A 12,757-nucleotide genomic window follows, 5' to 3' on the forward strand; every position below is an offset into this window, starting at 1 on the left:
ATTAAGGAACAACAACCATGATACCTTATTAGCAAACCATGAAGTTTTATACAGAAACATATATAGCTTGCACTACTTCCAGAGATTAGAAGGCTTGTTAATACCCCTATACATAAAGGTGTTTAGCATATAGCAGTTATTGCTTAACTATCTGTTCATTTTTGAATAAAGTAAATGTGGCATATTTGAAGATATCCATAATAATCATTAAGCTGCATTTTAAACAGTTCAATAAATAATAGGACTCATATTATTTTATAATTAGGGAGGAAATGTTCAAAAGCAAGTCCACAGGTTCAGTTTTAAGGGCAAATAAAAGTTATATACAAAGTATCTTTACATCAAGTAATTTAGAAGAAGCTTTGAACTTTATCACAATTAACAACTATATGTACTAACATTTTTTACATCGAAAGGATTCAACTTTAGGAATTTCAATTTTATGGTAGGAAAGGAAATTGGGTATAAGTACAGGTAGGTGGAAGGACCATTAGATTTAGCTACATGCTATAAGAATTTCTTATCAGGAAAAGGTTTCATATCTACTATACTGTATTAGTGATTTTACAGTTTATTAGAAATATTGCAGTTCAGTCACATCAGCTTTGGGTTGTTTTGCCAATGGCATAAACATCTAATTGTAAAAACCACATGTTTATAAAAATACATCCTCCAAAGGGGAAAAATGTTCTTTGGTTAAGTATGTGTGATACTTCTCTACATGGAACATTGAAATGAATTTAATCTTCTGTTCACTTCAAACATTATTTTTCTTTAAAGAGTTTCTTTAAAATCAGGTATATAGTCTGTATATACCATCCTGAGTTCACTGGGTCAAAAGTTAACAGTATGGGGTCATCAAGTAAATTAAATGTTAACAGCAAAAATTAAAGGAGTTAAATTAAAAACATAGGGCCTAATCCTATGACGAAGAAAAGTAAGGAAAAAGTGTTCCCATAAGAGCTGTAAACTGTTCACCTATTTAAAATAAATTACTTCTTCAGAGCTGCCTTAAAAAGTTAATTTGTTTAAAACACGTAAGCATTTCTTTGCCAAAAGAGAATGTGCTGTATTTTATTCTCCTTATTTCCCTATAGGTTTGTTCTACACGATAATTTTTTTACATATTAAGAATAGAAAATGTAGCATGAGGCTCAACTGTCATAGAGAACAGGCCATACATCCTCAGTCATATCTCCTAGAGACCAGAGAGTCCCAATTTTACTTCTGTTTACTAGAAATGAATAAGAAATAAATGTTAATAGATTCCTGTCCTACTCAACTTCCAGGACAAGGCTAATCCCAAGTCAATAAAGTCTCTGACAAAGCCATGAGTTGTCATTTTAAATGTTTTTTACTCAATGTAAGGTTTATTATTCAATTTTCCTTTGATAAAGGGTCAAGAATAGATCCATGACTATTATTTACCAGTCCTTTTTATTACTTAAATTGCTCCCCAAATACACACATTTTTAATGACCAGACAAAAAGTTAACCAATGCTTGTGTATTTTAGACTATATATGGTATATGATTTACTATTTGGGGTGTCACTTTTTGAGATAGGCTCTGTTAAACTGGAGAACAACCAGAGAAGGAAACCAAGACTGTGAAGGGTTTAAAATCATAGATGTTTGGAGAATGGAGATTCAGTTGTCCTCATGGTTGAAAGTACTAGAAGTCATACTTAAGGGGTTATCACATGTAGGTGGGAATGAGTTTGTTCTCAGCAGCTCCAGGGGGCAGTTACAAATAGGTGTGTTTTAACTTTTAATATTCTACGATTCCAAACCTGAATAGGCTAAATTTCCTTTACTAAGGAAATTTAAATCATTTTAAAACAATGTTTCAAAATGCTGTATTTAATATATCATTTAAGGCCAGCATTTTCACACTAATTTTTTAGAAAGTAAATAACAAATGGGTTTATCCGTTTCCAGGTATCCTTATTGGTAATGGGTTGTGAGGTGGGTAGTTCATACTTCTTCACTAAATATTATAATTATTAATTGTAAATGAATGTTAGTTCAGACCTATAATATTAGTTCCACGAATGTGGAAGCAAAACAATTCTTTATATAGGAGAAAAAAAACCTTATACCTCCATAATCCTAACAGAATCAGAGTTGAAAATATGTACGAATCTGTTATAAATGACTTTCAGAAACTGGGGCTCTAAACCATGTAAAGTAAATTTCCCCAAACAGAAGTATATTTCCTGATCCATGTGTAAATTTTCTCCCCTATAACTAATGTGGATATACTCTAAAAAGAAACTACTTTAAGAGTAGTTTCTTTTTTTTGCCTTTTGTGATTTTTAAAGGGTCATCCAAAAATATTTATGGATAATAAAGTACTTATAAACTGGTACATAATTAATTAAAGCATATAGTTATGAACCATTTAAGTAACTTTTAAAATTATTTTTTAACATCTTTATTGAAGTATATTTGCTTTACATTGTTGTGTTAGTTTCTGCTGTATAACAAAGTGAATCAGCTATACGTATACATATATCCCCATATCCCCTCCCTCTTGCGTCTCCCTCCCACCCTCCCTATCCCACCCCTCTAGGGGGTCACAAAGCACCGAGCTGATCTCCCTGTGCTATGCAACTGCTTCCCACTAGCTATCTATTTTACATTTGGTAGTGTATATATGTCAATGCCACTCTCTCACTTCGTCCCAGCTTACCCTTCCCCCTCCCCATGTCCTAAGTCCATTCTCTTACTTCTGAGGAGGATTTTATCATTGCTTTTTTAATGTATCAATTAGGTACAGGGAAAAGAAACTACCAACGTTACTTCACAGAACAAAGATTCTGTCAATATCTGAAATAAATGACACACTTGCATTTTAAAAAGGGAATGTAAATGGGTGAATATGTGGGAAAAACTCACCACATTACCAACAGATTTCGGTAAATGTTGTACAGGTTTATGATTAGTGCACTAGATACTGTGAACCTAATGAAACAGTTGTTGTCTGTCTTGAGGTCTGACACTTCACAGACCTAAAAAAGACAAAAAATACTTTGATGTATGTGTTAAACAAAAAAAAGTACAGAAAAATACTTAGATTTAGTATTTTACCAATATATACAATATTTTTACCAATACACTAACCTGATTAGAAGCTTAATTTGAAATTATCAGGTAAATATTAAATTTGAAAAATTAAAAACTCATAGTAGAAAATAAATAGCTATGGATATATGACACAGATTAGAAACATTTTCAAACCAGCCATTGTTAAACCTTATTCTTTTTGCCTTTTATTATAATTCTTCTAGTTTACTAGTTATAATATTCCTGGAGGGGGAAAATCCTAAGCATAGCTATTTATAGCACAATGTTTTAAATATATGATAATAAACAAGTACAGTCTTAAAACAAAATACCTTGTTCATAAGTGATACTCAGTAAACATCAATTTATTTCAGAAAACAGCCTTAACAATCAATCTAGAGCAGTTTTAACTCACAGATTATAAGAATACACAGAACATAATAGAGTAAAACAAGTAATTCTCAAATTTGTTCAGGTGGCAGAGCAATTGGTGATCCTGTCTCTCTTTGCTGAGTTCCATTCATTCCCGTTAAATATTAATGCCAGTAACTGTGCTGAAGACACAGAACAAGGACAGACAGATTCCAGGCCATTGTGAAACTCTCAAAACCAGAATTGGGGAATTCCCTGGTGGTCCAGTGGTTAGGACTCAGCACTTTCACTGCTGTGCGGGGACGGGGGGGGGGGGGGTGTTCAATCATTGTTCGGGAAACTAAGATCCCACAAGAGCTACATTCCTTTCTGGAGGATCTAAGAAAGAATCTGTTTTCTTGCCTTTTCCAGCTTCTAGAGGTTGCCCTCCTTCCTTGGCTCATGGCTCCCTTCTATCTTCAAAGCCAGCAATAGCTGGTTGAGTCTTTCTCACATCTCACCACCCTGACACTGACTATTCTGCTTCCCTCTTCCACATTTAGAAAAATTGTGGAATTATATTGGGCCTACTCGGATAATTCAGGAAAATCTATTTTTAGGTCATCTGAGTAGCAACCTTAATTCTATCTGCAACCTGAATACTCCCTTCCATGTAACATAACATATTCACAGATTCCAGGGACTAGGATACGAACATCTTTAGGAGAACCATTATTATGCCTATCATATAAATGAATCATTTTCCTCTACCTTTCTTCAGGAACTCCATCGACCATCATCCATCTCTAAAATTATGTGCAAACAGTTCACATATGCACATGATTCTAGAGAAAGAATCTGTAACTGTCAACAAATTCTCAACGTTTAAGAATCACTGGACTAGCTCATAGACTATCAATGTTCCTTAGAAAGATAGTTTGGCAGGGTCAACAATGCCAAATTTTAGACTGGCTTTTATCTTTTTAGCTTTGATCAGAAAACCTTGATATGCGTTGAAAGTTTTTTCTTGTACTTTTCCTCTGTGTGTTTTAGAAGTAGTTCCAATCATCCTAATTATACCTCTACATCTTGCACTTACATTTTTCCAGTTGGTATGCATCATTTTGTGATGATGCTAATAGTAAATCCAGTGAATTTTCCACAGTTTACTCAATCTTACTACTACTAGACATTTCAACCCAACCCCCCCCTTTTTGCTATTTTATTTAATATGCTGGAATGGGCATCTTCCTATATAGATCTTTTTCCATAGTTTGGATTTATTTCACCTAGACTCCTGAAATTGGAATTTCTGGCAGGAAAAACATGACTATTTCTATAATCTTTTTTATTATTGCTAAATTACTTTCCAAAAGGTCTGCTTTAATTTACATTGCCACCAGCCTTTACTCACTCATACCATCAATGTGAGGAGGTTTTTTAAATGTCTTTCGTGCATTGAAAAGAATATTCAGGGGTCATTTAAATTCTTATCAAAGTTATGAACTAAAAAACTTAGTTCTTCCTTAACTTTTAAATTCAACTTGAAACTCTGGTTAGTCTTTGTAAATTTTTGTGTGTGTGTGTGGTACGCAGGCCTCTCACTGTTCTGGCCTGTCCCGTTGCGGAGCACAGGCTCGGACGCGCAGGCTCAGCGGCCATGGCTCACGGGCCCAGCCACTGCGCAGCATGTGGGATCCTCCCGGACCGGGGCACGAACCCGTGTCCCCTGCATTGGCAGGCAGACTTTCAACCACTGCGCCACCAGGGAAGCCCAGTCTTTGTAAATTTTAACAGCAATCACTTTTAAGGATGCTTTTTAAGAGGTCTCTTAAATATTTAGCATTTAGAATTTTATAACTTCTATAACTTCTGCTTTCCTTAAGTACTTAAAGTTTGATTAATAAATAAAACCTCTCCAAGAACTTATTTGAATAAGAAAAACAAGAAAAACTTGTATTTGTTTTTCTCCTTTTGCTAACTGTGTATTGGTTAACTCTATTTTTCTTATAGACCTATCTCTTTATATATTGAGGATATTAACCCTTTACCTACTTTATATGTTAAAAATATTTTTTAGTTTGTCATGTGTCTTTACTATTTATAGCAAATTTTTTTTCCGGTGTATACATTTTTTGTGTAGCTACCAGTGTTCTCCAAGATTGTGTTGAACCTTTTTATCAGTCTACATACCTCCCTCAGTGATCTCATCCAATCTCACAGTTTAAACTACCATCTACAATTGGTCAACTAGTAAATCTACAGACAACATGCAAACCATACCTTCCCCAAAATTCCAGACTTGCAAATCAAAAATCCAATCCTAATATCCAGTTACCTCTACAGAGGATGGAAGTATGTACTTGGCCCAAAGGCATATAAAAATCAACATTTCTGGGCTTCCCTGGTGGTGCAGTGGTTGAGAGTCCACTTGCAGATGCAGGGGGACACGGGTTCGTGCCCCGGTCTGGGAAGATCCCACATGTCGCTGAGCGGCTGGGCCCGTGAGCCATGGCCGCTGAGCCTGCGCGTCCAGAGCCTGTGCTCCGCAATGGGAGAGGCCAGAACAGTGAGAGGCCCACGTACCACAAAAAAATCAAACAAACAAAAAAACATTTCACATATCATAATCCACCAAACCTGTTCTATTTTCCCTCAGGAAATGGTACCAAGAGACACTCAGTTGCCCATACCAGAAACCTAGGAGTCCTGCTACACGCCTCCTCTCTCTCTTCTCCATGTATTATACAAAGGCTCCTAAGCCTCTTTAGTCTTACCTTCCAACTTTTTCCATCCTAGCTAACTCTGCTCTAGCCTCATAGGCATTGAATTTACTGGTCCTTTCTGCTCAGGACATTAACATACACTCCTCCTTTGCCTAGAGTGGTCTTCCTTCCTAAGTCTCAGTTTAACTGTCCCACCTTAGAAAGGCCTTACTTAAATCTTCAGTGTTAGGTCCCCATGGTGTACGCTTTTAGGGCATCCTGTGTTTTCCTGCTATAGTACTTATCACAGTTGTAATTTGTATGATTATTAACTTAATCCTTGTTTCTCTCAGTAGACTACACCATAAAGGGAGGAACTGTGGCTGTTATGCTCATCCCTATATGCTCAGTACCTTGAACAATACATAACACAGAGTAGGTGCTAAATAGTTACCTGGGAATAGTTACATAGTTAATACTGAGTAAGTAAATCCAATCTTGTTTATACTTCATTTCTAATTCTTTGGTTCAAATACTTTTTTATTTCTTGCCTAGATACTACAATAGCCTCTGCAGGACTTTCTATCACCGCTCTTGCATTTTCTAATCTGTTCTCCAGTACCCTTGTTAAAGTGAATTTCTAAAATATAAATCTGATCATATTACTCATTGGTTTAAGATTTCTCAATTGCATCAATATAAAAGTGATAGGTAAGGCCCTTCATGGTTTAACCTCTATCCACTTGATCAGGCTAACCTTTCTCAACTCATCCAAATCACCTAGGCAACAAATCACACAACTACCTGAATATTCTTGACCATGCCAGGTTCTTTCTGACTCCTCTGTTTCCTTACATTCCAGTGATTCTGCTTAAAATGCTCTCTATGGCCTACTTCTGCTCTCTTTTACACTGGTTCCTCGAAGGCTTCGCCAGGGTATCCTTCAAGACACAGCTCAACCACCACCTCCCTCCTAAAAAGCTTTCCTGAGCCACCTATTCCTTACCTGGGTTAATGTTCTTCCTGTACATTTCAAATTATAATTTTTAAAGAATTTATCTTTCTTCCATTAGACTTTCAGCTCCTTGCTAACAGGGACTACATACTTCTCATCTCTACATATCCAATTCTCATATGGACTTTGGTAAATGTTTGACTAATCTGTGTGCCAGTACATATCAAACCCATCAAAACATACCTACCTTTTGGGAACTGGTATTCCCACTTCTGAGAAATCGTCTAATAAATAAATGAATAAATAAGAAAGTTAATTAGGAAAACATAAAAATGTTCACTTCAGAATTATTTATAATAACAAAAAATTGAAAACAACCTAGATGTCCACCAATAAAAGAAGGGTAGAATCTGCTAAATGATACATAGCAGAGAAATTTAGAATGAGATCGTAAAAATGATATAGTAACTCAGATGCTTCTTACATGTTAAGTGGAAAAAGACAAAGAAAACTATTTCACACTATGACCCTATAAAATTATACATACAGATATTTACTAAGGGAACATGAAAATTGTATGAGTTGTTAATGTGGATTGTGATTTCACTGACTTTATTCAGAACTTTATAAATATTGCTATGATATCTTCTCAATTATAATACAAATAATAATATACATGAGCTTAATTTTATTAACATATATGTACATCTTAGTGTATGCATATTTTAATGTGCATATATATGTATATATTTCCTAGCTCTGTCTCCTGAAAGGTCCAAGAAGCAGCAATGAGCATACCTAACCTTGATCTCTAATACCATTCTCCACTAAGAGGAAATGGCTCTGGAGAAAAAGCTAACACCAGGGCTAGGGCAGGGTAAGCGCAAGCTAAACTTGGAACATCTTATTATACCAGAAAGCAAGGAAGTACGCCCAAAAAATGATATAAGCATACCACAAAGACATAGGACCCAAACTAAAGGTGCTTCCACTAGCTAAATCTGGGACAATTCGAACACCAAAATAATTAAATACGGGCTTAAATATTTAGAGGTGAAAGCTCATGATGTGTGTAACTTACATTCAAATGGTTCAGAAAAAAATGTACAAAATATACACATATAGGGCTTCCCTGGTGGCGCAGTGGTTGAGAGTCCGCCTGCTGATGCAGGGGACACGGGTTTGTGCCCCGGTCTGGGAAGATCCCACATGCCACGGAGCGGCTGGGCCCGTGAGCCATGGCCGCTGGGCCTGCGCGCCTGGAGCCTGTGCTCCGCAACAGGAGAGGCCACAACAGTGAGAGGCCCGTGTACCACACACACACACAAAAATATATATATATGTACACATATAAATATAGAAAGAATACAGGAAAACAAGGTAAATACAGAAATGGAAAAACATAGGAATTCATAAGTTAATGCAGATAATAAATAGATAAATAGAGGAGAAGAAAGGGCTCTGTTTGCAGTAGAATGCTGTGGGCTGACTGGTAAATGTGAAAGGAGTATTAGATTTGTTGAATCATTTTGCAACCATCATGGTAAAATTATATCAGCAATAATGGATGCTATATTTAAATGGGAACTTTGATGAAGAGCAAGCTTTATCTTCAAATATTTCCCCACAAATTGCTTATTTGCCAGGAAGGAAAAAAACAGTAAGTATACATTGGAAAATTCGGGCCATATATGGATCAGGTGGTCAAAATTAACATCATCAGTGAGGGACATATGGATATCATGTGCTTTCAGAAGTGGTACCCTGAGAAGGACACAATACCACCTGTGCAGTAGTTCAGTTAAAAATGCAAAACCTCAATTTAATCATGAGGAAACATCAGACAAAAACAAAATAAGGAATGTTCTATCAAAAAGGAGGGTGGAGGGAGAAACTATATTCTTCAAAAATATCAAGGTCATAAAAGATAAAGAAAGGTTGTGGAAATGTTTCAGTAAAAGAAGCTAGAGTCAAGACCCACTAAATGTAGTGCCTGACCCCAGACTGGCTCCTGTACAGGAGGGGGAAATGCTATAAGGACCAACCTACAAAATGCGAATGTGGATGGTAGACTGAAGTATTTTCTCAATGTAAATTTATGAAGTTGACAGGAAATACACACTTAAGTATTTAGGGATCAAGGGCCAGGATGTATGTAACTTAACCTCAAATGGTTCAGAAAAAAAACTGCATATAAAGAAATATATATATATATATATATATATATATATATATATATATATATTTGGAGAGAGACAGAGACCTTGCAAAAGAGGAGGTAAATGATATGGGTGTTCTCTGAACTATTTTTATTTTTGCAACTTTTTGTAAATTTGAAATTATTTCCAAGTAAAAGAGTTTTTTTTAAAAGTAAGTCCACCTCAGAAAAACAAGACCAACAGGAAAATAAAAGCTATTTATGTAGCTTTTACATCTATGCAATTTGCATCTATGCAAATTGTTTTTAAAACATTCACCAGTGTATACTGAGTTACTGTTCAAAATGTTTTTCTTTAAGAGGCTTCATTCTTCCTTAAAAGATGAACAGAACTATAGCTTTCACAGTTTTATCTAAATAAGCTAATATGTTGAAGCCAACATTCCATCAGTCGCAGCTTACTCATCAGAAACGGCAGGAGGGAAAAAAAGCATTGAAATTACAAGACCTCTGCTCTCCACACTACCCATATTTACCATTCATTTGCTGGTGATTGCACTGCAGTTTCCAAGTAAAACCTCAAATTTTAAATTATGACTTCAGTTTTACTCTTATGACAAGTCAAGAAGAGTATGCAGAAAAACAAACTGGGTGGGTGGAAAGGGGTGGGGGTAGGGTGATTAACTCTTCACTGTATTGAAAATGAAAGAAAGTTGACAACTTTTACCCCAGCTGAGTCCCTAAATAATTGAGTTCTTTCTTCTCATAAAGTATATCACTGTGTGGAGTATTAAACTTCAAGGAAGGTATTCTTACTAGCTTTTTACCTGTGAATCTGATGATCTGAAGTAAAAGTACTCGTTTTTCTCTTTAAAATTCAACTCGGGAATTTGCACCCCCTTGTGGTCAAACATAAAATTCTTCATTTTCAAAACACCATTTTTTTTCCCAGTTGGGTTCACGCTTAGGAGCCAAGTTACCTGATTTTGTTTTCTCCCATATTAGTGAATCAAGAAGCTTTAATGAAGGATTGTTGGTTTATTAAATAGGATCTTAAAACAGGACTTAAATCTTCTAAAAGTGACCTCTATATAAACTTCAGTATGTGGAAAATGGGAGATAATAATGGCACCCACCTCATGAGTTATTATGAGGATTCAAGGAGAAAATGGATATGCATGCTTAGCTGACACATTGTAGGTACTCAATAAATGTTATTAGTTATTAATATCATCATCACTTTGGAATTCTCTTGACAGAATAAATCTTAAAAGGGGACTGGATTTAAAAATTTACCAATTCATGATGTTCTAGTACAATCTTGCAAATAAATTCCCCAAATATACCACTTATCCAGACTTCACCTAGCTGATTCTCTCCACAGGTATATTTTTAAATTACAAAGGATATGTATTTATCTCTAGATGATAGAAATTTGGATGGTTTTTACTTTACATTTTAGAGTGGTTTTTTTCCCCTTTCCCTTTAACTTTAATAATTAGAAAAAGCAGTAAGACGATTCCATCTTCTTAGGTTACTCTTAACGTCTTTATTCATCTGACAGAAATCATTACTCTATTTGGCAAAAATAATTCGTCAGGTTGATTTATCATTTTAAGGGGCTCTTGAACACAAATGCTAATTCCTAACGGCCCTAAATGTAGTTTTTTAAAATACCTCTAAAGAAACCATTTTAAAAGATCAGTGTTAATAACTGACTTACAACAATAGCTAACATTCACTAATATACCAAGCACTGTTCAAATACCTTTAATATATTAGCTCATTTACATCCTTACAACAACCGGTTGAGGTACTAGCATTAATCCTTTTACAAAAGATCAAACTGAGAAAAAGTAACTCATGCAGGGTCACAAAGCTAGTAAATAGCAGAGCTGAGCTCCAACCCAAGCCGTTTGGTTCCAGAGTCTACTCACTTAACCAGTGCACAGACGTACCATAGAGACGTAAGCCCCATACTACTCAACCATGTTACTTCTTGATGATGTCAACTTATTAAAATCCATTTCTCTTCCAACTATACCACAATAATGCAAACCATGCTAGCCTTCTCCCATTTCCTTACTTCTTAGCACTTCAGGCATTTTCACCTGCGTTGTCTAATTTAACCCTCACAATGATGTATGTCTTTGTACACTCAGTTATGATTCATCACAAGTTGTTTTACAACAAAAACTAGAAATAAGTGTAGCAATGCCCCAGATTTTAAACTGTTGGATTCTTTAGAAAATTCATTGTAACTTGGGATCAGGAAAAAAAGCAACCAGTTTTAAAATAATCTTAAAATGTAATCATTTAGAATCAATGGCAGTTTGGTTTTTTTCCATCTTAACTAGCCTGTGGCAGGTAGGATAATTCTCTCAAGCAAATGAATGATTAAAAGAGATTTTTAAAGAAGGTGTTCCAGTATTGACAAATGTATCATCATCTACTGTCTTACCATAGTGCCCAGTTTTTGACGTTGGACAGATCTGCCTAGGTCTTGTGCTTCTACTTACTAGTTATAAAACTTTGGGGCAAGTTTCTTAATCTGAGTCTCAGGTATCCTCTTGTGTAAAATAAAGATAATGCCTACTTCATAGGGCTGATGTGGGCAGTAAACATGATCATACCGTAAAGCGTTTATTTTAGCACCATGGCAGCCCAGAGTACAGTCAATATATGGTATCTAGCTATTATTACTTTACCAGTGCGTGACACAACAGAAACCCGTCTTTGCAAGATTAAGTTCCCTTACCAACCGTTTTTTTAAAAATCACCCTAAGCGATCCCAAAGACTGCCCAATAACCCATTTACCTCTCCAAAATCGAGCAGAATGTATAAGAACAAGAACGCGGTGAGAGAAACTAGATTCAGTGAAAGTGCCTTCATAACAGGGAAACTAGAACCGGGCTCCAGCACACGCGCGCGCGCGCACACACACACACACACACACACACGCAGACGCACACAGGTTGGGTCGCACAGCATGGTGGAGAACGGCCCGGGCTCCAGAATCTGACAGATGCGGACTCGTCCACGTGCTTGCTACCTGTGCTACCTTAGGGAAATTACTTACAACGTCTCTGAGCCTTGGTTTCCTGGTCTGCAAACGGAGAATGATAATAGTACCTACCTCATAAAGTTGTTCTGAGGCTTAAGTGCGATAGCTCCGGTAAAGCGTTGACTTACAGCAAGAGCTGTACACACAGGCGGGGCTGATTCAAGTACACGTGTATCCATACACACGGTCTCAGACACATTCCGTTGGAGTTTAGACACTGGCAATAAGATGTTTTTCTTTTCGCCTAAGCTGCACCCTTATTTGTTTTCCTCGAACAGTAGAATAAATGCCTATCGACTGATACGTCATCTACGGACCCTCGGGCCCACACTCCGCACGGCCCCTCTACCTCTTAGGCTGAGCATAGGAGCTGCACGCACGCGCAAGAAAAGAGAAGGGCTGCGACTGAGGAAGCGAAGGCAGAACGGTGAACACGCGATGATTCTGCGCATGTTC

At 36.4% G+C, this 12,757-nt stretch overlaps 1 long non-coding RNA gene across 2 annotated transcripts in view; it reads right to left on the minus strand.

Annotated features, from left to right (window-relative positions):
• LOC116743250 overlaps positions 1–12,707 on the minus strand; it is a 36,348-nt gene extending 23,641 nt beyond the window's left edge. Inside the window, exons 1-3 of one of the 2 annotated variants that reach the window (XR_004346710.1) lie at positions 12,374–12,707; positions 7,326–7,362; positions 2,900–3,012 (exon numbers count right to left, since the gene is read on the minus strand). This is a non-coding gene — a long non-coding RNA (uncharacterized LOC116743250). The remainder of the gene's footprint in view (positions 1–2,899; positions 3,013–7,325; positions 7,363–12,373) is intronic. The other variant, XR_004346709.1, reaches the window with a different exon arrangement.
• Positions 12,708–12,757: the final 50 nt, after the last annotated feature.

This window comes from Phocoena sinus, chromosome 18 (genome assembly GCF_008692025.1).
Source record: "Phocoena sinus isolate mPhoSin1 chromosome 18, mPhoSin1.pri, whole genome shotgun sequence".
Taxonomy (NCBI): domain Eukaryota; kingdom Metazoa; phylum Chordata; class Mammalia; order Artiodactyla; family Phocoenidae; genus Phocoena; species Phocoena sinus.